Source organism: Neoarius graeffei, chromosome 6 (genome assembly GCF_027579695.1).
Source record: "Neoarius graeffei isolate fNeoGra1 chromosome 6, fNeoGra1.pri, whole genome shotgun sequence".
Classification (NCBI taxonomy): domain Eukaryota; kingdom Metazoa; phylum Chordata; class Actinopteri; order Siluriformes; family Ariidae; genus Neoarius; species Neoarius graeffei.
In genome coordinates, this window is record NC_083574.1 from 70,516,488 (window position 1) to 70,540,113 (window position 23,626).

Genomic DNA, 23,626 nt, shown 5'->3' on the forward strand with positions numbered 1-23,626 from the left:
GAGTGTAAACAAAGTTATCAGTTCCATGTTCTCCATTGCGCGTTTTTCTCCCATCCATGAATTTTAATATATTCAATTCCTTAAGCTGAATGAGCATGAACTCTGTCTCCTCATTGCTCCAGAAGTGCACGTTTCTGCTTGCCTGTGGCAGTGGGGGCGTGGTCAAGCGCCGGTCTGTGACAGGAGGGCGGAGCCAGGGAAGGTGAGTGGCAGAATCACTACACCTGACGGTAATTAACCTGTGTTTGTGTGTCTTCCCAGTAACCGCGCCCTATTTAAGGAGGCAGAGGGAGAGCAGAGGGGAAAGCTCATCCCGGGACTAGAACACAGCGCGCGCGTGTGTGTGTGTGTGTGTGTGTTTCTCTCAAGAATAAAAGTAGGCTGTTAAACTGAAAAGTCTGACAATAAAAAGCCTATTAGTACCAGAAGCTTTGTCCTGCCGTCCTCTGTGCTCCACCCACACTTCAGAGAGCTCTACATCGCCATTTTCTCTTCTTCGTTTGTTCCTCCTGACCTCTTCTGCTGCTCGCTACTACTGTTGTCATGCCGACCGAGGCTGTTGTGTTTCCCGCTTGTGGTCTCATCACTCGTCACTTCCGGAAGGGGCAGTAAGTAGCTCGACTACTAGCTCGATAGGGTATACATGCACTAAGTAGCTTGGCAGAAATCGCATAATCTAGGTCGTGTAGCTCGATTCTGAGAAATCAAGTTCGGTTCAATTTCAGCTGAATTAAGATGTATACATGGCATTTTGAACTTCGATTTCAGTCGAGCAATGGCAGAAATTCGATTCTCTCTATGTGCATGTAAACGTAGTCAATGATCTAGAAACTGGTTTTCTAAGATAAAAGTTCAGGGAACTTCGACCTCTGCGACAGCCAAGGATTAAGTTTCCCTTAGTTCTTGAGAAAACTAAGGATTTATAATGACAGGTATATCTTATGGAACTACAGCAAGTTGGTTAAACTAATGAATGACGTAGTTTGGCTGTACTGGGTAATGGAGTAACTTGTGACGGGTAGTTGCCAGCAAAAGACGGATCCACCATTGACTCTCAGTCACTGAACATCACCCATGACATGTTACATTTTTCCTACATAGATAATAAGAACATCAGACTCATCCTATATACACTGGTGTGCTCTCCTTTGTTTACTCTGAGCTCTCTCTCTTTGCTTTCTTCTCACACACAATTGCAAGGTGCTGTGTGTGTGTGTGTGTGTGTGTGTGTGTGTGTGTGTGTGTGTGTGTGTGTGCGCGATTTGCGCCACGAGAGTGACAGATTTCCGGTGTGTGTGTGTACGCAGCTTGGGTGGTGCAAGTTTTATATACTGTGAATGCAAGTTTTATTTCATTATTCTATGTGTACAGTTGTAATAAGATTTTCCCTCTGTAACAAAGAGTCAAGTAATTTGAAGTAAAATGAGTTCGTGCCATAACAAAGGCACCAAAGATACAACACGGCACATGATAAGGCACTCTGGTTGTTCATATGATAGTCCTAACATAACGTTCATGAGAGTTAATTATGGGAAGACTCTCTAGCACAGTTTGATATCTGGGTAAAAGAATGTGGGTTTCCCGAAAAGGGAAGTTTTAGTATGAGGCAGTTGGAAGGCTTAAAAAAGGCTTTAGATAAGAAAGAAAAGGATGAATTAGACAAAAAAATGAGGCATTTTTAGTGAACTGGAAAGCATTTGGAGAGTGGCAGAATGAGGCACATAAGCGAGAAAGATGACAGGCAGGGCCCTCATCTGTTTCTCAGTGTTCTAAGTTGCAGGCTGATCCTGACCTCAACTCCACCATGCCAAGACGACAACCACCACAGCCAGATGAGAATGATCCAACACTTCCTGTTACAACACCACCAGTAAAGAAGGAAGGAGCCCCAGTCCTCACAATGCCTACACCCAGTGCACCTCCCCTGCAGGCCCTGGCACAGTGTCCACTCTACCCAAACCTGGCAGAGGTCACAGGTCCACCACCCAGATATGAGGACTGCCCCATGACACCTCGTCGGAGCGAGCCATTTCCACTGATGACAAGGAAACAGAGAAAAGCTAAAGAGCATGCAGCAGGCTCACATCCTGCTGCTTTCTGACATCCTGATGGCGATGAGGCATTGAACATGCCAATGGTGGAAGTGACAGGGACAGATGGGCCTATGCTGGCTCACCGCCCATAGACTCTGGCAGATATCAAGGAATGCATGACACACCTCCCTAACGTGCGTGAAGTGGGAGGAAGGAAGTTTGTTGATCTTTTGCAGAGAAATCAGACCTACCACACATGAACTGAGACTTATGGCCAAGATGGGCATAGACTGGAGACCTGGTAGAGGAAGAGGAAGAGGCAGAAGAAGAGTCAACAGATCTGACCTGGTGTGTTACAACTCTAGGAAGACAGGACACTTTGCAAGAGAGTGTATGGCAGAGCAACCCAAAGTTGACTGATAGGTGGGAGAGAGGGATGGAGAGGCGGCTGAGAACAGAGGTGGTAACACACAACACAAAACCAATAAGGTAGTTCACATTATACAGGAACATACACCCCAGCCTAATCGCACAGACAACATAAGACAGCTACATGACCTCCAAACGCAGCAAGGTGATGAAAATTTATCCTTCCTTAAATATGCAGCCTTCCCATTTACTCAGCTTCCATGCATGCCATTGACAATACAGGGAAAGAAGTTTAATTTCCTGGTAGATTCTGACCTGCTGGATGCTGTTGTACTCCCATCTGCTCTTGCTATATGTAAATGTGATGCACATACTAACAAATCTGATCCAGTCTCTCTAGGTAATGCACGAGCTGATGGAGCGGCAAAACAAAACACCCCAACTTCATTAATGCTTTCAAATAACCCTTCTAAACCTCCCTTACAGGTTTCTGACCTCCAGCAGTGGGCCACAGCAGGTGGAAAGAAATGTGTAGTATTAAAGATGGGGTCTGGGCGAGCCCAGACAGTTGACCTTGTCTCCCTAAATACATGTTTCCATAATCCAGCAAGACAGAAGTGCTGACTTGGAGGAAGAAATCTGACTAGGCTACACAACCGGACGTAGAAGAGAAATGGGTGAAGAACTTATCCCACAGGGTACTCACCCAACCAGAGAAAGATGTTTTATCCAAGGGACTAAACTTTGCAGTTTCACCACAGCAGATACCAGTAGTAGACCTCATCCCAGCCACAGAGTCAGCCATCAGAAACAATCTGACCAACACAGAAGCAGAACAGCTTAGACTGAAGGTATCAGCTGCTCTTGCCAATGCGAAAGCACCCCCCTCCAACCTCTCTATCCAAGAAAGGAGGGCTCTTACATTGCTTCAAAGAGACCAGAACATCACTATCCTTCCTGCTGACAAAGGGAGATACACAGTGGTGCTAAACACAGCAGACTACCACTCAAAGATGACCAGTGTCCTCAGCGACACAACCATCTGTAAAACCTTGAGGCGGAATCCCACCAGTTGTTACAAAAAGAAAGTTGTTAGCTGCCTGCAACAACTAGAAAAGGACCAAGCCATCAACCAATCTCTGTACTACAGATTGTACCCTGGGGAAGCCGTTCCTTTCATATACGGACTCCCCAAGATTCACAAGGAAGGAGCTCCACTCAGACCTATCATCAGCAGTATAAACTCTGTCACCTATAACATTGCCAAACACCTAGCCACCTTCCTGACTCCTCTTGTTGGAAACATGCCACATCATGTCAAAAACTCCCAAGATTTTGCTACTAAAGTTGCAGACCTCAAACTAGACTCAGATGAAACCATGGTTTCCTACGATGTTACTTCTCTATTCACCTGCATTCCCACCACAGAAGCAGTTGAATCTGTTAGAAAACGACTCCTTCAAGACAGCACCTTACTGGATAGAACAAACCTCACCACGGACCAGATCTGCACCCTGCTTGACCTCTGCCTGACCACCACCTATTTCCAATTTAATGAAAGTTTCTACAGCAAGAAGCATGGATGCACCATGGGCTCACCAGTGTCCCCTATTGTGGCCAATCTATGCATGGAAGAAGTGGAACATAAAGCTTTGACCACTTTTTCAGGAGTTGCTCCCAGCCACTGGTTCAGATATGTGGATGACACCTGGGTTAAAATCAAAACCCATGAGGTGGAAGCCTTCTCTAAGCACATCATTGCAGTGGATATCAACATCAATTTCACTCGGGAGGACGTCAGTGGGAATAATCTAGCCTTCTTGGATTGTGATGTACACGTTAGACAAGACAGAAGCCTTAGCATTGAGGTCTACTGGAAACCCCCACACACAGACCAGTACCTACTCTTCTGGTCCACAGAAACTGGTCCACCCTAAGGACAGAATACCCAGACACAAACAGAACAACGTAGTGTATGCAATTCAGTGCAGTGCAATATACGGACTCGTATATTGGGGAAACAAAACAACCGCTTCACAGGTGCATGGCTCAAAACAGGAGAGCCAATTCCTCAGGCCAGGACTCTGCTGTCTATCTTCATCTTAACAACAAAGGATACTCAATTCAGGATTCCAATGTATGCATTTTAGCCAGAGAGGATCATTGGTATGAGCGAGGAGTTAAAGAAGCTTGTAACAGTTCCTGATGTGGGTGGAGCACAGACGCACGGCAGGCGAGAGTTGATGTTTACACACAAACACTTTACTGAGCTTTTCAGCTTTCTTTCTTTCTTTCTTTCTTTCTTTCTTTCTTTCTTTCTTTCTTTCTTTCTTTCTTTCTTTCTTTCACTCACTCACTCACTCACTCACTCACTCACTCACTCACTCACACATGGATTGTGGTCAGGGAGAGAGGCCCTTTTCTCTGCTCTCTCTCTCCTTTTATGCTCCATCCCTGTAACAAACAAACACACACACACACACACACACACACACACACACACAACAGAGCCATGTGGGTACACGCCAGCCACTGCAGAAGAGTACCTGAACCAATGGACAAGCAGCACAATGAGGGCCTGGTACAGGAAGGAGATTAAGACAGCATTCAAGAAGCCTTCAGGCACTCATTGCACCCTGAGTGGACACTCTGCTATCAAGAGACCCTGAGGGGGACCAACGAACACGAGCAACGACACACACACACAGCCACATAACAGACTGTGCATTCCAACACATTCTGCATGCCAGCACCTGGCATAAGTGGTATTTGTGAACCGCACACCTGGCGGTTCACAAAAACAGCCCTAGCATTATTTCCTCATGACATGCCTCATGAAAGGCCTTGTTGAATGGTCTTGAATTCCAGGCAGTGATGTACCTGTTGTCATGAACTACCTCTATCTCATTTTCTCTAACAGTATTATAGATTTAATGTTATCATTTACATGATAAAAGGGGGAATTGTAGAGTAAATTTTAGTGTCATATTGTTTTGTAATTTTCCTTTTCACTGATTGTTGCCTGTTCAAGGACTAACGACTTAGAACATTCTGTACTGAAACATGTTCATCTTATCATGCTCGTTATGTGCGTACGTTATGTGCGTTATGTGCAGACGTGCATAACAGATGTGCATGCAAGCCAGCAATTAGAGACAGAACCAATCCGCTTGAGAGCTGATCACACTCCTGGAGCATGATCAGGGCATGTAATGCAATAGATGTCATGCAATAGATGTCTCCTTTTTATCCAGTAAAGATTATTTTTAGATTTGAGAACAAAGAGGTGGTATGAGTGGTATGCTGAACCCTCATCACTATGTGTCCATTTCTGCAATAAACCTTTTTTGACTTGCAAAAGGATGAGACTGGTGTTGGTGTTTGTCATTTTTCCACGACAACATCTGTCCATGAACTGAATCTCAAGAGAAGATGGGTCATGCAGCAAGACAATGACCCTAAGCACACAAGTTGTTCTACCAAAGAATGGTTAAAGAAGAATAAAATTTATGTTTTGGGATGGCCAAGTCAAAGTCCTGACCTTAATTCAATTGAAATGTTTTGGAAGGACCTGAAGTGAGCAGTTCATGTGAGGAAACCCACCAACATCTCAGAGTTGAAGCTGTTCTGTACGGAGGAATGGGCTAAAATTCCTCCAAGCCAGTGTGCAGGACTGATCAACAGTTACCAGAAATGTTTAGTTGCAGTTATTGCTGCACAAGGGGAGCACAACAGATACTGAAAGCAAATGTTCACATACTTTTGCCACTCACAGATATGTAATATTGGATCATTTTCCTCAATAAATAAATTACCAAGTATGATATTTTTGTCTCATTTGTTTAACCGGGCTCTCTTTATCTACTTTTAGGACTTGTGTGAAAATCCGATGATGTTTTAGGTCATATTTATGCAGAAATATAGAAAATTCTAAAGGGTTCACAAACTTTCAAGCACCACTGTAGGTGATAATAGATAGTGTGATTATAAATAACTCATTTCTATAAATGTGCCCTATATGGTTAAAAAGTACAGTTGTGTAACCAGGAAATTCAGTATAGTTGTGTGGCAGTGGGGGCATGGTCAAGCGTCAGTTGTGAATCGAGGGTGGGGCCAGGGAAGGTGAGTGATAGTCATTACACCTGTTGTCAATTAATGGTGTGTCTTTGTCTGTTGCAGTGATGACAGAGCAGAGAAAAAGTGGGAGAGAGCGAAGAGGTGAGGTCTCTCCCGACCAGAGCACATGTGTGTGTTTGAGCAAGTGAATGAGCTTAGTGAAGCTGAAAAGCAACAAAGTAGTGAAAATAAAGTCTGTGTTAACATCATTTCCCACCTGTCTGTGCTTTAGTATTTCACCCACGTCAGGGACATACTACAGTGGTGCCGAAACCCAGGATACTGAAGGCAACCACCTATGGACTCCTCCCTGCTCAAGGACCTCATGCATGCCCTTGCTGATGCCCAACAGAGCCAGCACCAAATGCTGATTGCTCTCTGAAAGGAGCAAGAACAACGCTTTGAAGTGTTGCTGCTGGCCCAGCAGGAAGGTTGCCAGGCATTCCAGCACCTGCTCGCATCGGCGAGGTCTTCAACCGCCACCGCTGTGGACCCACCCCAGGTCAAGCTCACAAAGATGGTCCCGCACAATGACCCAGAAGCCTTCATCGTGCTCTTTGAGCAAGCAGCTGAAGCATGGGGGTGGCTGGTCGAGTAATGCGCAGCTTGTCTACTACTGCTGCTGTCTAGAGAGGCCCAGCTCCCCACGCAACAGCTCCCTGCTGACAATTGGCTCAAATACGCTGACTTGAAGTGAGCCATCCTGCAGCATATCAGCTGCTCCCCAGAACAACACTGTCAGCACTTCCACACGCTGATATTGGAGGCAGTCAGCCGGCCGTTCGCTTTCAGCTGACAGCTCCAGGACGCCTGCTGGCAGTGGCTGAGGGTGGAAGGCCATGATGCAGAGGGGATCATCGACATGGTGGTGCTGGAGCAGTTCATCATGCAGCTGCTGGAAGGGACAGCGGAGTGGGTCCAGTGCCATCGCCTGGTATCGCTGAATTGAGCGATCGAGTTGGCGGAGGATGATTTGGCATTGGTTCTAGTGACAGGCAGACATCCTGCCTCCTCTCTCTCTCTCTCTCTCTCTCTCCCCCTCCCTTTCCCCCTTTCACTTCTCCCCATCCCTGCCCCATTCCCCCACAACAGAAACCCCATTCCCCCACCATGGAAATCGCTGTAGAAATTCTCTCCCTTTTGTGTCTGTCTCCCCCTCCAGGTGAGTGATTCCCAAATTGCTGGTGCAGAGGTGAAGCCTGGGCCAGTCTACTGGCGCTGCAGGGAACCTGGGCATCTCCAGGTCCAGTGCTCTGTAATGGAGGTGGGAACTGTGGTCTGGATCCCCAATGCGCCAGAGGCCACCCTCGATTGGGCTGGAGCATATCGCATACCAGTGAGTACATATCACATACATATCATGCATTGGTGGATTCTGGCTGTAATCAGACCTCAATCCACCAAAGCCTGGTTCAAGGTGAGGCATTGGGGACAGCACAAGTGGTGAAAGTTTTGTGTGGACATGGGAATGCTCATGAATATCCACTAGTGTCCATCCATATTCTATTTTGGGTCAAAAAGCATAGTGTAGAGGCAGCAGTTAGCCTGTGCCTCACCCACCCACTAATTCTGGGGACAGATTGGCTGAGGTTTAAAGGGTTAATGGAGTGTGTAGTACTGGGTGGGTCCTGCGGTAACACATCACGGGAGGATTCCAGTGTGGCATTGAATGGGGAAGCCATGTCTGAGCCATCAACATCAGCACCGTGTCAGAGCGATACGAGGAGTGGGGGGGGTGGCCCACCTCTCCTTTCTCTCTCAGGAATTCCCCCAAGGATTTCCCATTAGAACAAATGCAAGATAAGTCTCTGCATCATGGCTTTGACTAAGTGAGAGTAATTGATGGTCAAACTCTCCAGCCAAATGCAACATTCTCCTTCCCATATTTTGCAATTATTAAAAATAGATTATACAGAGTAATGCAGGACACTCAAACCCATGAGCAAATAACCCAGTTATTAATCCCAAAGAGACATAGGGAACTTGTATTCCACACAGCTCACTTTAATCCAATGGCTGGTCACTTAGGTCAGGACAAGACACTAGCCTGAATAATGGCCTGCTTCTATTGACCAGGGATTTGCAGGGATATCCATCGGTGGTGTGTGGCATGTTGCAAATGTCAGCCAGTCAATCCAGCGGCCACTCCAACAGCACCCTTGCGCCCTCTCCCTCTAATCAAGACCCCCTTTGAAAGAATTGGCATGGATCTCGTTGGGCCATTAGATTGGTTAGCACAAGGATATCGCTTTATTTTTGTCCTAGTGGACTATGCAATGTGATATCTGGAAACAGTCCCGCTACGTAACATTTCCGCATGCAATGTGGCACAGGCACTGTTTAAAATTATCTCCCAAGTCGGGATTCCCAAACAAATCATGACAGAGCAAGGCACTACATTTATGTCACACACACTTTGCGAGCTTTACAAGTTATTGCCAATTAAATCTAACCGCACCAGCATATATCACCCACAAATGGCTTGGTAGAACGGTTTAACCGAACACTTAAAAACTTAATTTGGAAGTTTGTACATGAAGAATTGGAATAAATGGCTCGAGCCCCTGTTATTCGCAGGACGTCCCACAAGCCTCCACGGGATTCTCCCCATTCTAATTATTATATGGGCATAAGCTTCGTGGCATTTTGGACGTGCTGTGGGAAAATTGGGAGGAGGGATCTTCAAATAGTAAAAATGAATTTCAGTACGTTCTTGACCTGCACGCAAAGCTCCACACTCTCAATTACTTAACCCAGGAGAATTTATGGCAGGCATAAGAATGTCAAGCCCGGCTGTATGACAGGGGCACGCACCTTAGAGAGTTCACACCAGGAGGTAATGTACTCATATTATTGCCCAATTTAAGCTCAAAATTGATCATCTAGTGGCAAGGGCCCCTTGCAGTCACACGGCGAATCGGGGATGTTGACTATGAGGTGAGGCAAATGGACAGGGCTGGGTGCTACAAATATACCACCTCAACCTGTTAAAACATTGGAACAAGGGGGTTCCTGTGGCATTGGCATCGGTCGTTCTGGAGAGGGCAGAGCTGGGGCTGGAGGTAAAACAACCTTTTCCAAACCGTTTGGCTTACATCAATTTGTCATGCTTCCTTTTGGGTTATTTGGTGCTCCCGCTACATTCCAGCAGCTCATGGACAAAATCCTCCACCCCCCATACCACCTATGCCGCAGCCTACTTAGACAACTTCATTATATATAGCAATGATTGGCCACGGCACCTAGAACACCTTAGGGCCATCCTAGAGTCACTCAGGCATGCGGGCCTCACAGTTAACCTGAAAAAGTGTTCACTGATGTGGGTGGAAGTATGGTATCTGGGTTTCCACTTGGGTCATGGGCAGATGTATCCCCAAATTGACAAGACTGCAGCGATTGCAGCCTGCCTGTGGCCCAAGACCAAAAAGAGGGTGAGACAGTTCCTGAAGCTGGCTGGCTACTATCGCAGGTTCATACCTAACTATTCGGATGTCACCAGCCCGGTGACTGATCCCACTAAAAAGGTAGCACCAGATCTGGTCCAGTGGACGGAGCAGTGCCAACAGGCCTTCACCAAGGTAAAAGCTGCACTGTGATGGGGGGCACTGTTACACTCCCCTGACTTCTCTCTCCCTTTTATTTTACAGATGGACACATCAGACAGAGGGCTGAGGTCTGTTCTGTCCCAGGAGGTGGAGGGCGAGGAACGTCCAGTGCTGTACATCAGCCATAAGCTCTCGATGCAAGAAAGTACGTGCAGCACCATCGAGAAAGAGTTCCTGGCCATCAAGTGGGTGGTCCTCACCCTCCAGTCCTACCTCCTGGGGCGCCCTTTCACCCTCTGTTCAGATCATAACTTGCTCCAGTGTCTCCACCACATGAAAGATGCCAATGCATGGATCACCCATTGGTATCTAGCCCTCCAGCCTTTCCACTTTGACATGGTCCACAGGCTGTGGGCACAGATGATGGTAGTGGACTTTCTGTCCCATCATGGGGGGGGGGGGGGAGTCCACTGCAGGCTGGATGGCTCCCTGGCCTGAGTCGGGTGGTGGGGGTATGTGGCAGCAGTGGCATGGTCAAGTGTCAGTTTGTGAATCGAGTGTGGGGCCAGGGAAGGCAGAGGGGAACTGTCAGGGCCTTCTAGGCATTCAGAGAAGGCCCAGACATTGCATTTCAAATGTTATATTTAATTTCTTTCATTCTTTAATTGCTTTCTCGATTTCATTATAATTATTCTCTTCTAATTTGACCTCATTTTCTATCAAATTTGCTTCAGAAATGAAACGTTTACTGTCTGAAAACATTAAAATAGAGCTATCCAATTAGATTTTTTTTCTTGTCTCTTGGCAGAGAATGCTTTAGAGCTGGCTCACTCATTGGCTAGGACTTCATTGCTGGGACAGAAGGTCATGGCAGTGTATGTTTATGTTGAAAGTGACAGATTAATTAACCAAACAGGTTTTGTTTTATAGTGGGAGAGACCAAAAATTTATTAGAACTGTGTTGGAATGTGTGAAAAACCATTACCTCACCCATTGTGACAAACCATTTTGATCACTTGATGGGATTATGAGATGGCAGTGGGAGGGGTATTCACTCTTCTCATTGAATGGAATTTTTTACACTTCTCATTGAATGCCCCTCCCACTGCCAACCCTTTATCCCAAAACAATAGGACGCACATTTTTTGATGGCCAGTTAATTGCCCAAAATCAATGGAGCAGATTTAAGTTTTTGTGCTTGATACACTCTTAAGACTGAACAGAATCGCCTCAAGTGATCAAAACAGTTCGTCACAATGGGTAAGGTAATGTTTTTTCACACATTCCAACACAGTTCTAAAACTGCTTTTTACATCATCTTCATTTATCTCTTATTTTTAATGTACAATCATAACATACAGTACATATTACATAGATATTATTGTAGCTGAACTTGTGCTGAATACAAAAAAAAAAAATCATATGACTTTGAAAATACTGCTAGGATTTGTTGAAATTGACAAGAAAATCAGAGCATACCAAAATCATTAGAGTGCCAGAAAATACCCTCAGACCCCAGAGGGTTAAGCTGCCTTTACCTGCCTACCTTTGCTGCTTCCTCTGCAAGCACCACCCAACTACTCAATTTGATAACTTGCATTAACTCTGTAAGAGAGCTCCCCGTCTAACATTTCTTCCACTGCTCTAATGGAATCTACCCAATTGTGTAGCTCATCTTCTGTGGGGTAAACACTGGTCAAGAAGAAAATTGTTAGGGCTGGTGGAGATATGGTGAAGTTAGGATCCAAAAACAGAACACAGACAGTAATCCAATAAATAAGATGATTTAATACAGGGAAGAAAGGGTGTGGCAAAAGATAAACAAACAGGATGAAAAACAAATAGCAAAAATTGTCCGGGCAAAATGAGAACAAACAACTTGACAAAAAGATGAGACAGGCAAAGACAAAAATGCTAGCGCAAAAAAACAAATAAGAAATGACCCTTAGTGCAAGAAACCATGAACCAGAAAACCCTTAGTGCAAAAACCATGAACCATAAATAATCCGTGCAAAAAATCAAGAACCAGAAAAACGCTAGTACAAAAACCATGGACAAGCAAAAATCACTAGATAAAAAAACCCATGAGGAGCAAGAGAGGCACAGAAACAGCTAGAGAAGCAAATAAGACATTCTGGTAAAAACAGAGTCTGAGAATGGCCTTTAAATAAGCAGCAGTGAAAACCAGGAAGTGAGTTCAGGGGAGAAGGAATTCCTGTCCCGGATCCGGATCGGCGCTGGCGTGAGAGATCCATAATCTCTGGAGTGGATGTCCGGGGCGGAGCATGACAAAAATCCTGTTTTTGTGACAATGAGGTAGCAGCTGTAAACATCATTAACAAGGGCGTTCCTTAGTTCCATTATTAGATTTGTGATACACTTTACATGGTCCTCTGCATTGGATAATTTCATCGTTTCAATAGCCCATATTCCAGATTTGGACAACAGTGGCCAATTTTTGTCCCACTTTGAATTTCAGAATTTTGCCAATTGTGCCCGGAGGCAGCGTCATCCAGTCTGACCTGCCCCGTTCATTCAAACTGTGCTTAAATGATAAATGTTTTTGCATAGCCGCTCAGGCTCTCTGTATAAACTTACTAGCTATATTATCCTAACAGCAATCTGTGAAGCTTCAACTCACCTCACCATATTTCATCTTGGTTTAACTTGCTTCCCACTAATAGTTCAGTGAGCTCTTCCTGCTGGCTCTTCCATGAAATCATGGAAGGCCAGGGAGGTCTGCCTGGCATGGTGGTTTTGGGGAGTTTTGCTGTTTTAGCCTTTCCATGTAGACACATGATAGAGCAGGGAGGTGTGCTCAGCCTGCCCCAAAGCTTTCCATGTATACATATGGAAGGGCAGGGAGGTCCCAGGACAGAACCACCCACCACATACAACCTGTTGCAAATATTGTAATGGAAATGATGTTCCTTGTCAAAAGTGGTTCTGACAGGACTCAAGCATAGTGTAGTTCTGGCAGGTCACAACATCAAACTCAGCTCTCAATCCCAGCTACATCAGCTGACTTCAGCTGATCTCAAGCCAACCCACATCAGCTGTCTGCTCAGCTGATTCCCTTCTATGCATTCTATTAGCAAATCTCTCATAGAATGTCTTATTTAAGCTGCTTTAGCCTGCCTACCTTTGCTGTTTCCTCTGCAAGCCATTTTGCAACCCACCTCCACCCCAACTCCTCCCCTTTCATGTTGTCTGACTTTAATCAATGCCATTTTTGTATCATTGATGCCGGCTCACAACCCAGTCTAGGCCACCTTCTTCCATTGCTCCATGGTCCAGTTCTGATGCTCACATGCCTATTGTTGGCACTTTCCTTGACAGACAGGCGTCAGCATGAGCGCCCTGACCAGTCTGCAGTTCCTCAACCCATACAAGGCAGGCTGTGTTGCATTGTTTGTTCTAACACCTTCTATCATAGCCAGCATTAAGTTTTTCAGCAGTTGTGCAGGTGCTCTTCTGTGGTTTACTGATTGTCCTTCCTTGGACCACTTTCTGATAGATGATAATCACTGCATACCGGAACACTCCATGACATACAATTTTGGAAATGTGTTGACCCAGTCATCTAACCATTGCATTTGGCCCTTGTCAAAAAGAATATAAGATCCCTAGTCCATGCACTTTCATTGCTGCTGCCCTCTCTGCTTTAGCTGTTCCATACAGGCACATGGAAAGGCAGGGATGTGCTCTCCCTGCCTCAAGGCTTTCCACATAGGCATGTGGAAGGGCAGGGAGGTCCCTTAATCCATGCCATTTCCACTGCTCCCACCCTCCCTGCTTAAGCCACTCCATGTAGGCACATGGAAGGGCAGAGAGGTGCTCTCCCTGCCTCAAAGCTTTCCATGTAGGCATGTGGAAGGGCAGGGAGGTCCCTTAATCCATGCCATTTCCACTGCTCCCACCCTCCCTGCTTTAGCCACTCCATGTAGGCACATGGAAGGGCAGGGAGGTGCTCACCCTGCCTCAAGGCTTTCCATGTAGGCATGTGGAAGGGCAGGTAGGTCCCTGAATTCATGCCATTTCCATGGCTGCCACCTTCCCTGCTTTAGCCATCCCATGCAGGCACATGGAAGGGCAGGGAGCTGCTCTCCCTGCCTCAAGGCTTTCCACAGAGGCACATGGAAGGGCATGTGCCTGAACTTAGTCAATGTCATATCTGTTGTCATTGATGCCTGCTCTGTTCTGTACCCGGGGGGGTTTGCTGCAGCTCTCCCTGCTTTAGCCTTTCCATATTGGCACATGGTAGGGCAGGGAGGTGTGCTTTCCTTGCCCTAAGGCTTTCCATATATGCACATGGAATGGCAGGGACGTCCCAGAACAGAGCCACTTGCCAAATACAATCTGTTGCAAATATTGCAATGTAAATAATATTCTTTGATGAAAGTGGTTCTGACAGAACCATTAATGTCTCTTCTTCTGCTCCCAAGGTCAACTCCTTACTTAGTAGTGCTCTGATACAGCACTCTGTATCCATTTCTATGCACATCATTTATCTGCCACCATGTCTTAACCAATTATAGAATATATGTATTTCTTTGTTCAAATTCACCAATCATGTTTGTCGCACCACACCCTTAGTGTGAATATATACTCATGTTTGTCTTTCAATAAACCAAGAAACATCTCTGAACCTGGTCTCTGTCTTCAGTGTTGTTACTCCTGAGCCCATGAGGAAACCAATCACTGAGAGGGAGATGCATGGAGATTATTAATTCAATCTTCTATTCTTCAGAATTTTTGAGCTCAGCTACAGGAATTGGCACCAGGAAATAAAGTGTTCATTTTACTACCCATGTCAAGCTCTAAATTACTCCCTAATTGACAGGGACCCTTTGAGGTTATAATTCAGAAAAAATTGGCAATGAGGATAGGTGAATGAATAGAGTCAATGCAATTCAGTTTTACTACCTCAATTTCATGAAAACATGGAAAGAGGTTTCTGTGTCTCTAGCAATGGTGGTTCTCAAGAAAGAGGAGTTGGGACTGGAGGTAAGTCTAAAAAGTTTTTCCCAATTCACCCCAGTCCCCTGTGTAACCACTTCTCAATGTCCCAGAGAGCACAGGTTGCAGGAGGAATTCTCTGATGTGTTTTCATCTCTGCCCATTTGCACTAACCTGATAGAGCACTAGATTGAGACTCCTCCAGTGGTGGTTGTACATAGCCACCAGTATCAGCTACCTGAACACAAAAATTGTGGTTTGGGATGACCTCAAAGCTATGCTCGACATTGGGTATTTGAGGATTTGCACAGTGATTGCAGCAGCCCAGTGGTTTTGATTCCCAAAACCGACAGGTCAGTTTGGGTCTGTGTTAACTTTAGAAAAGTCAGTGCAGTGTCTAAATTTGATGCATATCTGATGCCTCACATTGATGAATTGCTTGATCAGTGAAGCTTGGCTTGCTTTGACTTAACATTGGATTTGACTGAGGGACACTGGCAGATACCCTTGACTCCAATATCCCAAGAAAAAATGGCCTTTTCCAATCCATTTGGGTTGCACCAGTTTGTCATGCTTCTTTTTGGTTTGTTTGGAGCCCCAGTGACATTTCTGTCATTCATGGACAGAATCCTTTGCCTACACAGTGCATCTGCTGGTGCCTATTTGGATGACATTATTCACAGTCAGGATTAGCAGTGTCATTCTGAGGGCTGTCCTGAGATTTTTGAGATGCATGGGACTTACAGCAAACCCAAGGAAGTGTGCAAATGGGTGGGTGGAAGTATGGTATCGGGGCTTCCACTTGGGTCATGGGCAGGTGTATCCCCAAATTCATAAGACTGTAGTGATTATAGCCTGCCTGAGACCCAGGATGAAAAAGCTAGTGAGGCAGTTCCTGGGGCTGGCTGGCTATTAAAGGAAGTTTGTACCTAATTTTTTGGATGTCACCATCTCACTAAAATGGGGCCTCACTAAAATGGGGCACCAGATCCAGTCCAGTGGATGGAGTTGTGTGAATAGGCTTTCACCTAGGTTAAAGTGGTTTTGTGTGGGCGCCCGTTGTTGCATTCACCTGACTTTTCTGTTCCTTTTGTCTTGCAGACTGATGCCTTGGACAAAGGCTGGGGGCCGTTTTGTCTCAGCTGGTGGATGGGGGAGAAGTGTCCTATGTTGTAAATAAGCAGCAAGCTTGTAGTGTGTAAGAGTATGTATAGTATGATCGAGAAGGAATGTCTGGCCATCAAATGGGTGGTCCTTTATCTCTGATACTACCTGCTGAGATGCCCTTTCACTTTGTGTTCTGATCAGACCCTGCTCTTGTGGCTCCACCACATGAAGGATGCCAATATGTGGATCACTCGTTGGTATCTGGCGCTTCAGCCCTTTAGGTTCGAGGTAGTTCACAGGCTAGGGTCACGGATGGTGGTGGCAGATTACTTCTCCCACTGGGGGAGTCAGCTGCAGACCAGATGGCTCCCCAGCCTGAGTCAGGTGGTGGGTGTATGTGCCAGTGTGTGTGTGTGTGTGTGTGGGGGGGGGGGGGGGGGCTGTGATTGAGCATCATCTGTGGACAGTAAGGAGTCAGGTAGAACCAGCAGGTGACATGTGATGAGTTTCACCTGTGTCTTATTACTTGCAGTTTATTTATGTGTGTCTCTTGTGTTCTTGCAGAGAGAAGCTGGTAACCAGAGAGAGAGAGAGAGAGAGAGAGAGAGAGTGGAGAAACCCAGTGCCGTGTGTGTGTGCATGTGAGTGTGTACCTAAGAGTGCATAAAATAAAGTTGGTGAAAAGTGATAGTAAAATAGAAAATAATAAAATGCACCTTGGGTTGTCAAGCCTGTCTCCCACTTCCTCATTGCACATGAACCCCAAAAGTGCTCTATGTTCCATATGTTATTTCAGAGTTTTGATGTCTTCAGTATTGTTCTAGAATGTAGACAATAGTCAAAATACAGAAAGCCCTATGAATGAGTAGTTGTGTCCAAAGTTTTGACTGGCACTGTAGATGTAGGTAACTCCAAATTGATTAAAAAATGCTTCTATCGGGCCTCACCTGAAAAACCTGAATCTGAGATTCAGTATATGCTGAAAAATAATGTAATACCATCTTCCTCTGACTGGGCTATTTCATATATTTTGGTGAACAAACAGATAAAGCAGTTACATTTTGCACTGATGCTTGAAAACTATCACAAAAACTGACTGTTTTCCATTGCTGTGTGTTGAAGACTGTATTGAAGAGGTGGGTTTGGCCAAATTTGTGACTAAATCTGACCTGTTAATAGGGTATTGGCAGGTGATGATTTGGCTGTCTTTTGTGATATGTGGGAATCATATTTAAAGAGACTTTGGGCTGTGTTTGACCACTTTACCCAGGTGCAGCTTACTGTGAACTTGGTGAAGTGGGAATTTGCCTGGGGCACTGTGACATATATCTCTGGAAAGTGGTAGCCAATGGTGAGGTTCATCATGTCCATGCTAAGGTCATTGCTGTTCATAATTATCTGTCTCCAGTGGCAAAAAAAAAGACCTCCATCGATTTTTATGTTTGGTGGGGTTGTTTTTGCAAAAACTGGTCAATAGTTGTAGCTCTACTGACTGATCTTTTGAGGGATAGGGAAAAGTTCATTTGGTTATCAACTTGCCAATTGGCGTTTGATGACATTAATTCTATTCTTTGATCTGCCCCTGTTTTGCCAGTTTCATGCTTTGGCTGAACTTTTTCATTGCAGGCAGCAACATTGGGGCCAGTGCTATACTGCTTCAGGCTGAGGACCAAGGCGGTGTTCATCCTTTTAGCTTCTTCACCAAGAAATTTTGCTTCTACCATTTAATTTACTCAGTGGTAGAAAAAGAAGCACTCATTTAGGCAATTCAACATTTTGCCATATATATTAATTGTAGTGTGCCACTGATTGTCTTTATGGATCACAATCCCTTGGTATTTTTGAGTTATTTGAAATGCACAAATCAGAGACTAGCTCACTGGATGCTCTTTTTGCAGTCTTTTTGTTTAGATATCCTTCACCTCAAGAGGTCAGAGATGCTTTTTTCCTGTGCTTAGAATTGAGGATGTCATTCTCTGACTGGTCTCTTTTACTTATTTATTTTTGGTGGAAAAGGTGATTGTAATTGTATGTGCTGTGAACTTTGGTGGTCTATATACTTATACATGTTATTCTGATATTTTTCCAGGGTTCCATGGAAAGACCCCAGTCTTAAGGGGGAAGATGTGACAACCTATGGGCTTATCTGCTTTTGGTTGTGCTTACTGATTTCTTTCTCTTTACCTTGCCCCCGACCACTTTGTCATCTGAAAACCTACCTCACCTGTGCACCTGTGCCTTCCTCTTTAAAAATCTCAGTCAGGCTTGAACCAGGAAGTCAGAGAGGCAGGGAGCAGGTGTATACCTCCATGTTTGTTTGTTTTTTTTTGCATTAGTTTCACATTGCACAACACCTTACCTCTCATTCATCCAAACATGTACTCTACATTACTAATTTTTACTGACTACTTCCATCTGAAAATTTTGTTTTATGATTTTCATTATGCTTTCATCCTTGTTTTGTTTAGGTTTCTTCAATAAATCCTTGAGGTTTTTATTTATTTATTTATTTATTTATTTATTATTAAAAGCCTGTGTCCTTCTGTTTTATTTCCTTGACCTGAGTTATAACATCTAAGAAAAATACTGTTCATAGACCTGTTCTCTCCAGTGTAGACAATGTTTTCTTAGTAGTTGACATATGAATAGGGTGACCAGACGTCCCGGTTTTACCGGGACAGTCCCGATTTGGGGTTGTGTGTCCCGAGTCCCCACAAAAGTCTGTCGGGACACGGATATGTCCCGGTTTTCGCCACTCGCGATGTTTGCGACTGAGCAGCATGGGAATCATTATCGGAGAAATGTCTGCATTTACTATTTTGATGAATTGTCAGGAATCGCAAACTTTCCTGGTTACTGCCCCCTGGCCCTGTGGCATGGGTGTTTATTTAGCCACATTATTCCAGACAACAGAACGTGTTGCCATGCAACAATAAAATAAACATTAACTGGTGCGAATGTTCTTTGTCTAGCAGCTAGCAGCAGTAATGCCGCAGCAATTATGCCGAAAAGAAAATGTACCTTTTCCAAAGATTTACTGGGCACCTACCCCTTCCTCCAAGAGGTGCAGAACAATGCGCACGAAGCCTACTGCACACACTGTAAGTGCTTTGTTCTTGTACTGAGTTGGGTAGCCTATGTTGCAAATGATGTGCGCTCCTGTGGGGGCTTTCCTCGGGCTGTTGCCCCTCTCCTCCTTTATTGCTGTTTTGTTTGAGTGTATATTTACGGAAGCCGCGAGAGGCCCTTCATATAATCTTTTTTTTTTATTCACCTTGTTATCCCGAGATAACGACATAATTAATTCAGGATCTCAAGAAAACAACACAACTAATTCGAGATCTCGAGAAAACAAAACAATTATTTCATGATCTCAGCTGGATCACCGTATCTCCATCGGTAGAGACAAAGCCGGGCCAGTCTTCTGCGGAGGTGCCGTGGACTAATTTTGAAATTATCTCTTAATGCAATCTCTCCCTGTGTCAACCCCTGATCAAAATATTGCCTTATTAGGTGATCGATTATTCCAGACATTCTAATGACCAAAGTTGCGTCTATACAGAATGAGAAATAGCCCCAAAGTCAGCATATCACAAGTCTCTTGGCGCACCTGAATGAACCATTTCTCAGCTGTTTACTCGAGATCATGAAATAATTGTTTTGTTTTCTCGAGATCACGGAATAATTGTTTTGTTTTCTTGAGATCTCGAAATAACGGTTTTGTTTTCTTGAGATCTCGAATTAGTTGTGTTGTTTTCTCAAGATCCTGAATTAATTATGTCGTTATCTCGGGATAACAAGGTGAATTAAAAAAAGGATTATATGAAGGGCCTCTCTCGGCTTCCGTAGTATATATTCTCAAATCACTTGTCTCTTTTTTGTTTCTGTATAACATACCATTCTGACAGTTTGGCCATATTGCTGTGTTGAACAGCTTGTTGCACCTTCCATTAAAGTGTTCACTTTTGTACACATCTTCTTGCTTTATTCATTCAGTTGTGGGGAATGGTTAGTAAGGTTGATTCTGACCTAGGCTATGTTGAGGTCACATATTTACTTTTTAAGTTCATGCTATAGTGCATACAATTTTAGAGATATAGCCTACATGTGCATATGCATTCTTCTTGGTGTTCTCACAAACAGGTGAAATAAATCAGTTTAAATGTGGCCTATGGACATAGCCTGGCCTATTCTCAGCCATTACAAAATCTGTTGTCTGACCATAATTTAACTGATCTTTATACCACTGTGCTACTAGATAACAAAATGCCTGTTTGTTTTATTTCATGTGAGATGTTGATAAATGTGAGCTTCAACAAAATGATAAGAGCACCTCTCTGAGTGTCACGTTTACGTAAAAAAAATAGGTGTGCGTGCGTGAGCATGGTCGTGCGCAAAAGTGTCCCGGTTTCAGACTAGGGAAATCTGGTCACCCTACATATGAAATATCTCCCAGTTGTGTTAACTGTTGTTGTCAGTGTGACTTGTTAACTTTTGAACAGAATAGAATAAACAGTGATGAGAATAGAGCATAGGGTAAGCTATGGAATATGGAGTAGTGGGCATGCCAAAAAAATCTATCCACACTTTGTAAAATGGATCTCATTAAAGAGGAAGGGTTTACATGCAATGTACAAAACTAATAATAATAATAATAATAATAATAATAATAATAATAATAATAATAATAATAAAATTAGTGAGGCCAGGCATTGGGAATCATTCCAAAGATGTGCCCATAGTGGTCAATGTTTAAATCAAATCATAATCATGTTAAAACCAGTGCCAGAATATTTGGCATTCAAAGCAGCAAACAGATTCAATCTAAATGCAAATATGGAATTCTAGCAAGCTATCATTTGTGTCTGATGCATCATTTAATGATTGAAGCACATTCAAAAATAGAAACTCTGAGTGTGTGCTGTCTAAAGAAGCATAAGCTAATGATGTTGCTCAAATATTTTGTAATGTTCTACTGGTAACACTAAGAGTAATTATTCAAATACAAAAAAAGCAACTCTGTACAAATTCATTGTAGATGTCTATTGTGATGCTAAAGTACAAATTCCAAATGGTTTATAACATGTAATTCATTAAATGTAGGTATTTAGTATATGTAGCATTTCATTAAAAATAGAGGTAGAATATACATGTCACTCCCCCCCCCCCTTTATTTATTGAATGGCCTATGGCTGCGTCTTCAGTTTAGACTCAAACTAAAGTCAAATAATATTTCAGTGCTAAAGGGCTCATATGTTATTACCAGCAGTTGTTTAATCTATGTCCCTATGCTTGGCAGTTATAGATAAAATTCATCAAGAAATTCTTTCTTTCCATTCTACTTAAATAAAATGATACTAGATTCTGTTCTAAGCATTCCTTTTCTTTCAGCTTGATTAGTTTTGAACTCAACATGTATTGTAGTAAAGTGTTCACTATGGCACTTACCCGTTACAGAAGTTCTTTAGTGGATATCCAAGTAAAAAGTGAAATAATATATCTTTCTTTCTTTCTTTCTTTCTTTCTTTCTTTCTTTCGTCCTTAATTTTGATTATTCATAATTAATCTCAAAATGACATATCAAATATAGCAATATAGACTCAATAAACTCTTTCCTCTTTCACACACTCCAAAACTATGCTTCTCTCACCTTGTTTCCAAGGTCTGGGTTTTCCCTGCCCTGTTCATCCACCCTCCTACTGATAAGACTATTCGCTGAGTTGCTACTGTTTATTCTAAGCACAAATAATTTGGGATGTACTGAGAGTTTTATGCTACAACCATGAAATTGCATAAAACAAAGCCAATTTTTCAAACAAAGAAAGTCAGTATTACAAAATTCAGAAATTATGGCTTGATTAAGGTAATGATATATTTTAGATTATTAATCAATTGCCATGTATAATGCTACTTCTTTTAACAAACATGGAGTGCATTTTATATGAAAGAAATAATTTAATGTAAACAACAGATGATATGAGTGCTTTTACAAGAAGCTGCATTTAAGTTGTGTAGTCCTACATTCAGAAACATAAATCTGACTACAAGAACCATTAATAAGAATGAATCAAGGCTTCAGATTAGAAACAATACGATCTTTTTCCCATCTGAAGTTCCTCAAGAGGTAAGCCTGTACAATATCATGTCTGAGCATAAAATATGGTACAGGGCCCAACTAACTCTCTGATATGTTGCAGCGGCCTAACCCAATCAGGATCTACCAGATCGCAGCAGCAAAATTTACTGGTAAAACCTGTTGTTTAAACAAAGTATGGTGAAGCAGCTTTTAGCTACTATGCAGTACAACTATGGAACCAACTCCCAGAGGACATCAAAAATGCTCCTGCTGTTGGCAGCTTCAAATCTAGATTAAAGACCAAGCTGTTCTCAGATGCTTTCTGCTAACTGATAAATGTCATTATCTTTACATGTTTTAAACTTTACTTAACTTTTACAGTCCTTGCATGTTTTAAATTTTACTTAACTTTTATTCCATTTTATTCTGCTGTTTTTTCCTGAACTTTTACTTCATTTTATTACTTTATTTCTATTATTGCTTAATTCTCATATTATTTTTATTTTTCTCTCTTCTTCCCCCTTTATTTTATGTAATTTTATTTTTTTTATTGTTTACTGTTTTGCCTTTACCTCTGTAAAGCACATTGAACTGCCACTGTGTATGAAATGTGCTATATAAATCAATTTGCCTTGCCATACAATATTATAAACACTTTTGCTATAATGTAATAACATCATTGGTGAAAATCAATTCTTGTATCATCACCAAGGCCATGTTCTTCAAGACAAGGGTAAAAGAAGTATGAATATACTGATAGTTTTTTTATCTTTCCCCATTTATTCTAACTGTATACAAAAATATTCCAGACATGTATAAAAATATATTTCTACTGTGCAATATAAAAAAGCACAATCTGTGCCATATAACCATTACATTACATTACATTACATTACAGGCATTACAGAGCAATGTACAACAAGTGCAAAAGTCAGGTAGAAGAAGTGCTGAACTTCTAGACAGGAAAGTTCTGGTAACAACTGAACAAGTGATAGAATAACACTTAGTGTAATATTCTGTTGAAGTACCAACAATCAGCAAAGAGCCAAGGAAAACAAGCCAACTATACAAATGAGCTGAAAAAGTACAACTAAGTACAGAAAAATAAAACTCCAATGGCTAACCCCAAGTCATTTGACCAGGTTAAACAGTACAGCCTGGGTTGGTGAAGATTGCTATGCGATTAGACAGTGGGTAGGGAAGCAGGAGAGAGGTGCGGCCTAAAGAGGTAGGTCTTCAGTCTATGCTTGAAGATGGTCAGGGAGTCAGCAGTTCTGACCTCGATGGGAAGATCATTCTATCAACAGAGAGCCAAGGCAGAGAGCAGTCTTGAGTGGGCTGGCCAGGAGCAGAGAGGAGGAGGGGCCAGGTAACCAGTAGTAGTGGAGCTTAGGGATCTGGCTGGTGTGTAGGGTTGGCTC

The 23,626-nt window shown here is 43.2% G+C and overlaps 1 protein-coding gene across 12 annotated transcripts in view; it reads right to left on the minus strand.

Moving 5' to 3' along the window:
- The window catches only part of LOC132888076 (ATP-sensitive inward rectifier potassium channel 1-like), a 40,577-nt gene extending 18,740 nt beyond the window's left edge, over window positions 1-21,837 (minus strand). For 6 of the 12 annotated variants that reach the window (XM_060924032.1, XM_060924033.1, XM_060924029.1 and 3 more), the window contains exon 1: window positions 21,578-21,837. The gene's annotated coding sequence lies outside the window, so the exon portion shown is untranslated. Of the gene's footprint in view, window positions 1-3,108; window positions 3,218-21,577 lie in introns of all 12 variants that reach the window. The other 6 variants (XM_060924031.1, XM_060924030.1, XM_060924025.1 and 3 more) reach the window with 2 other exon arrangements.
- Window positions 21,838-23,626: the final 1,789 nt, after the last annotated feature.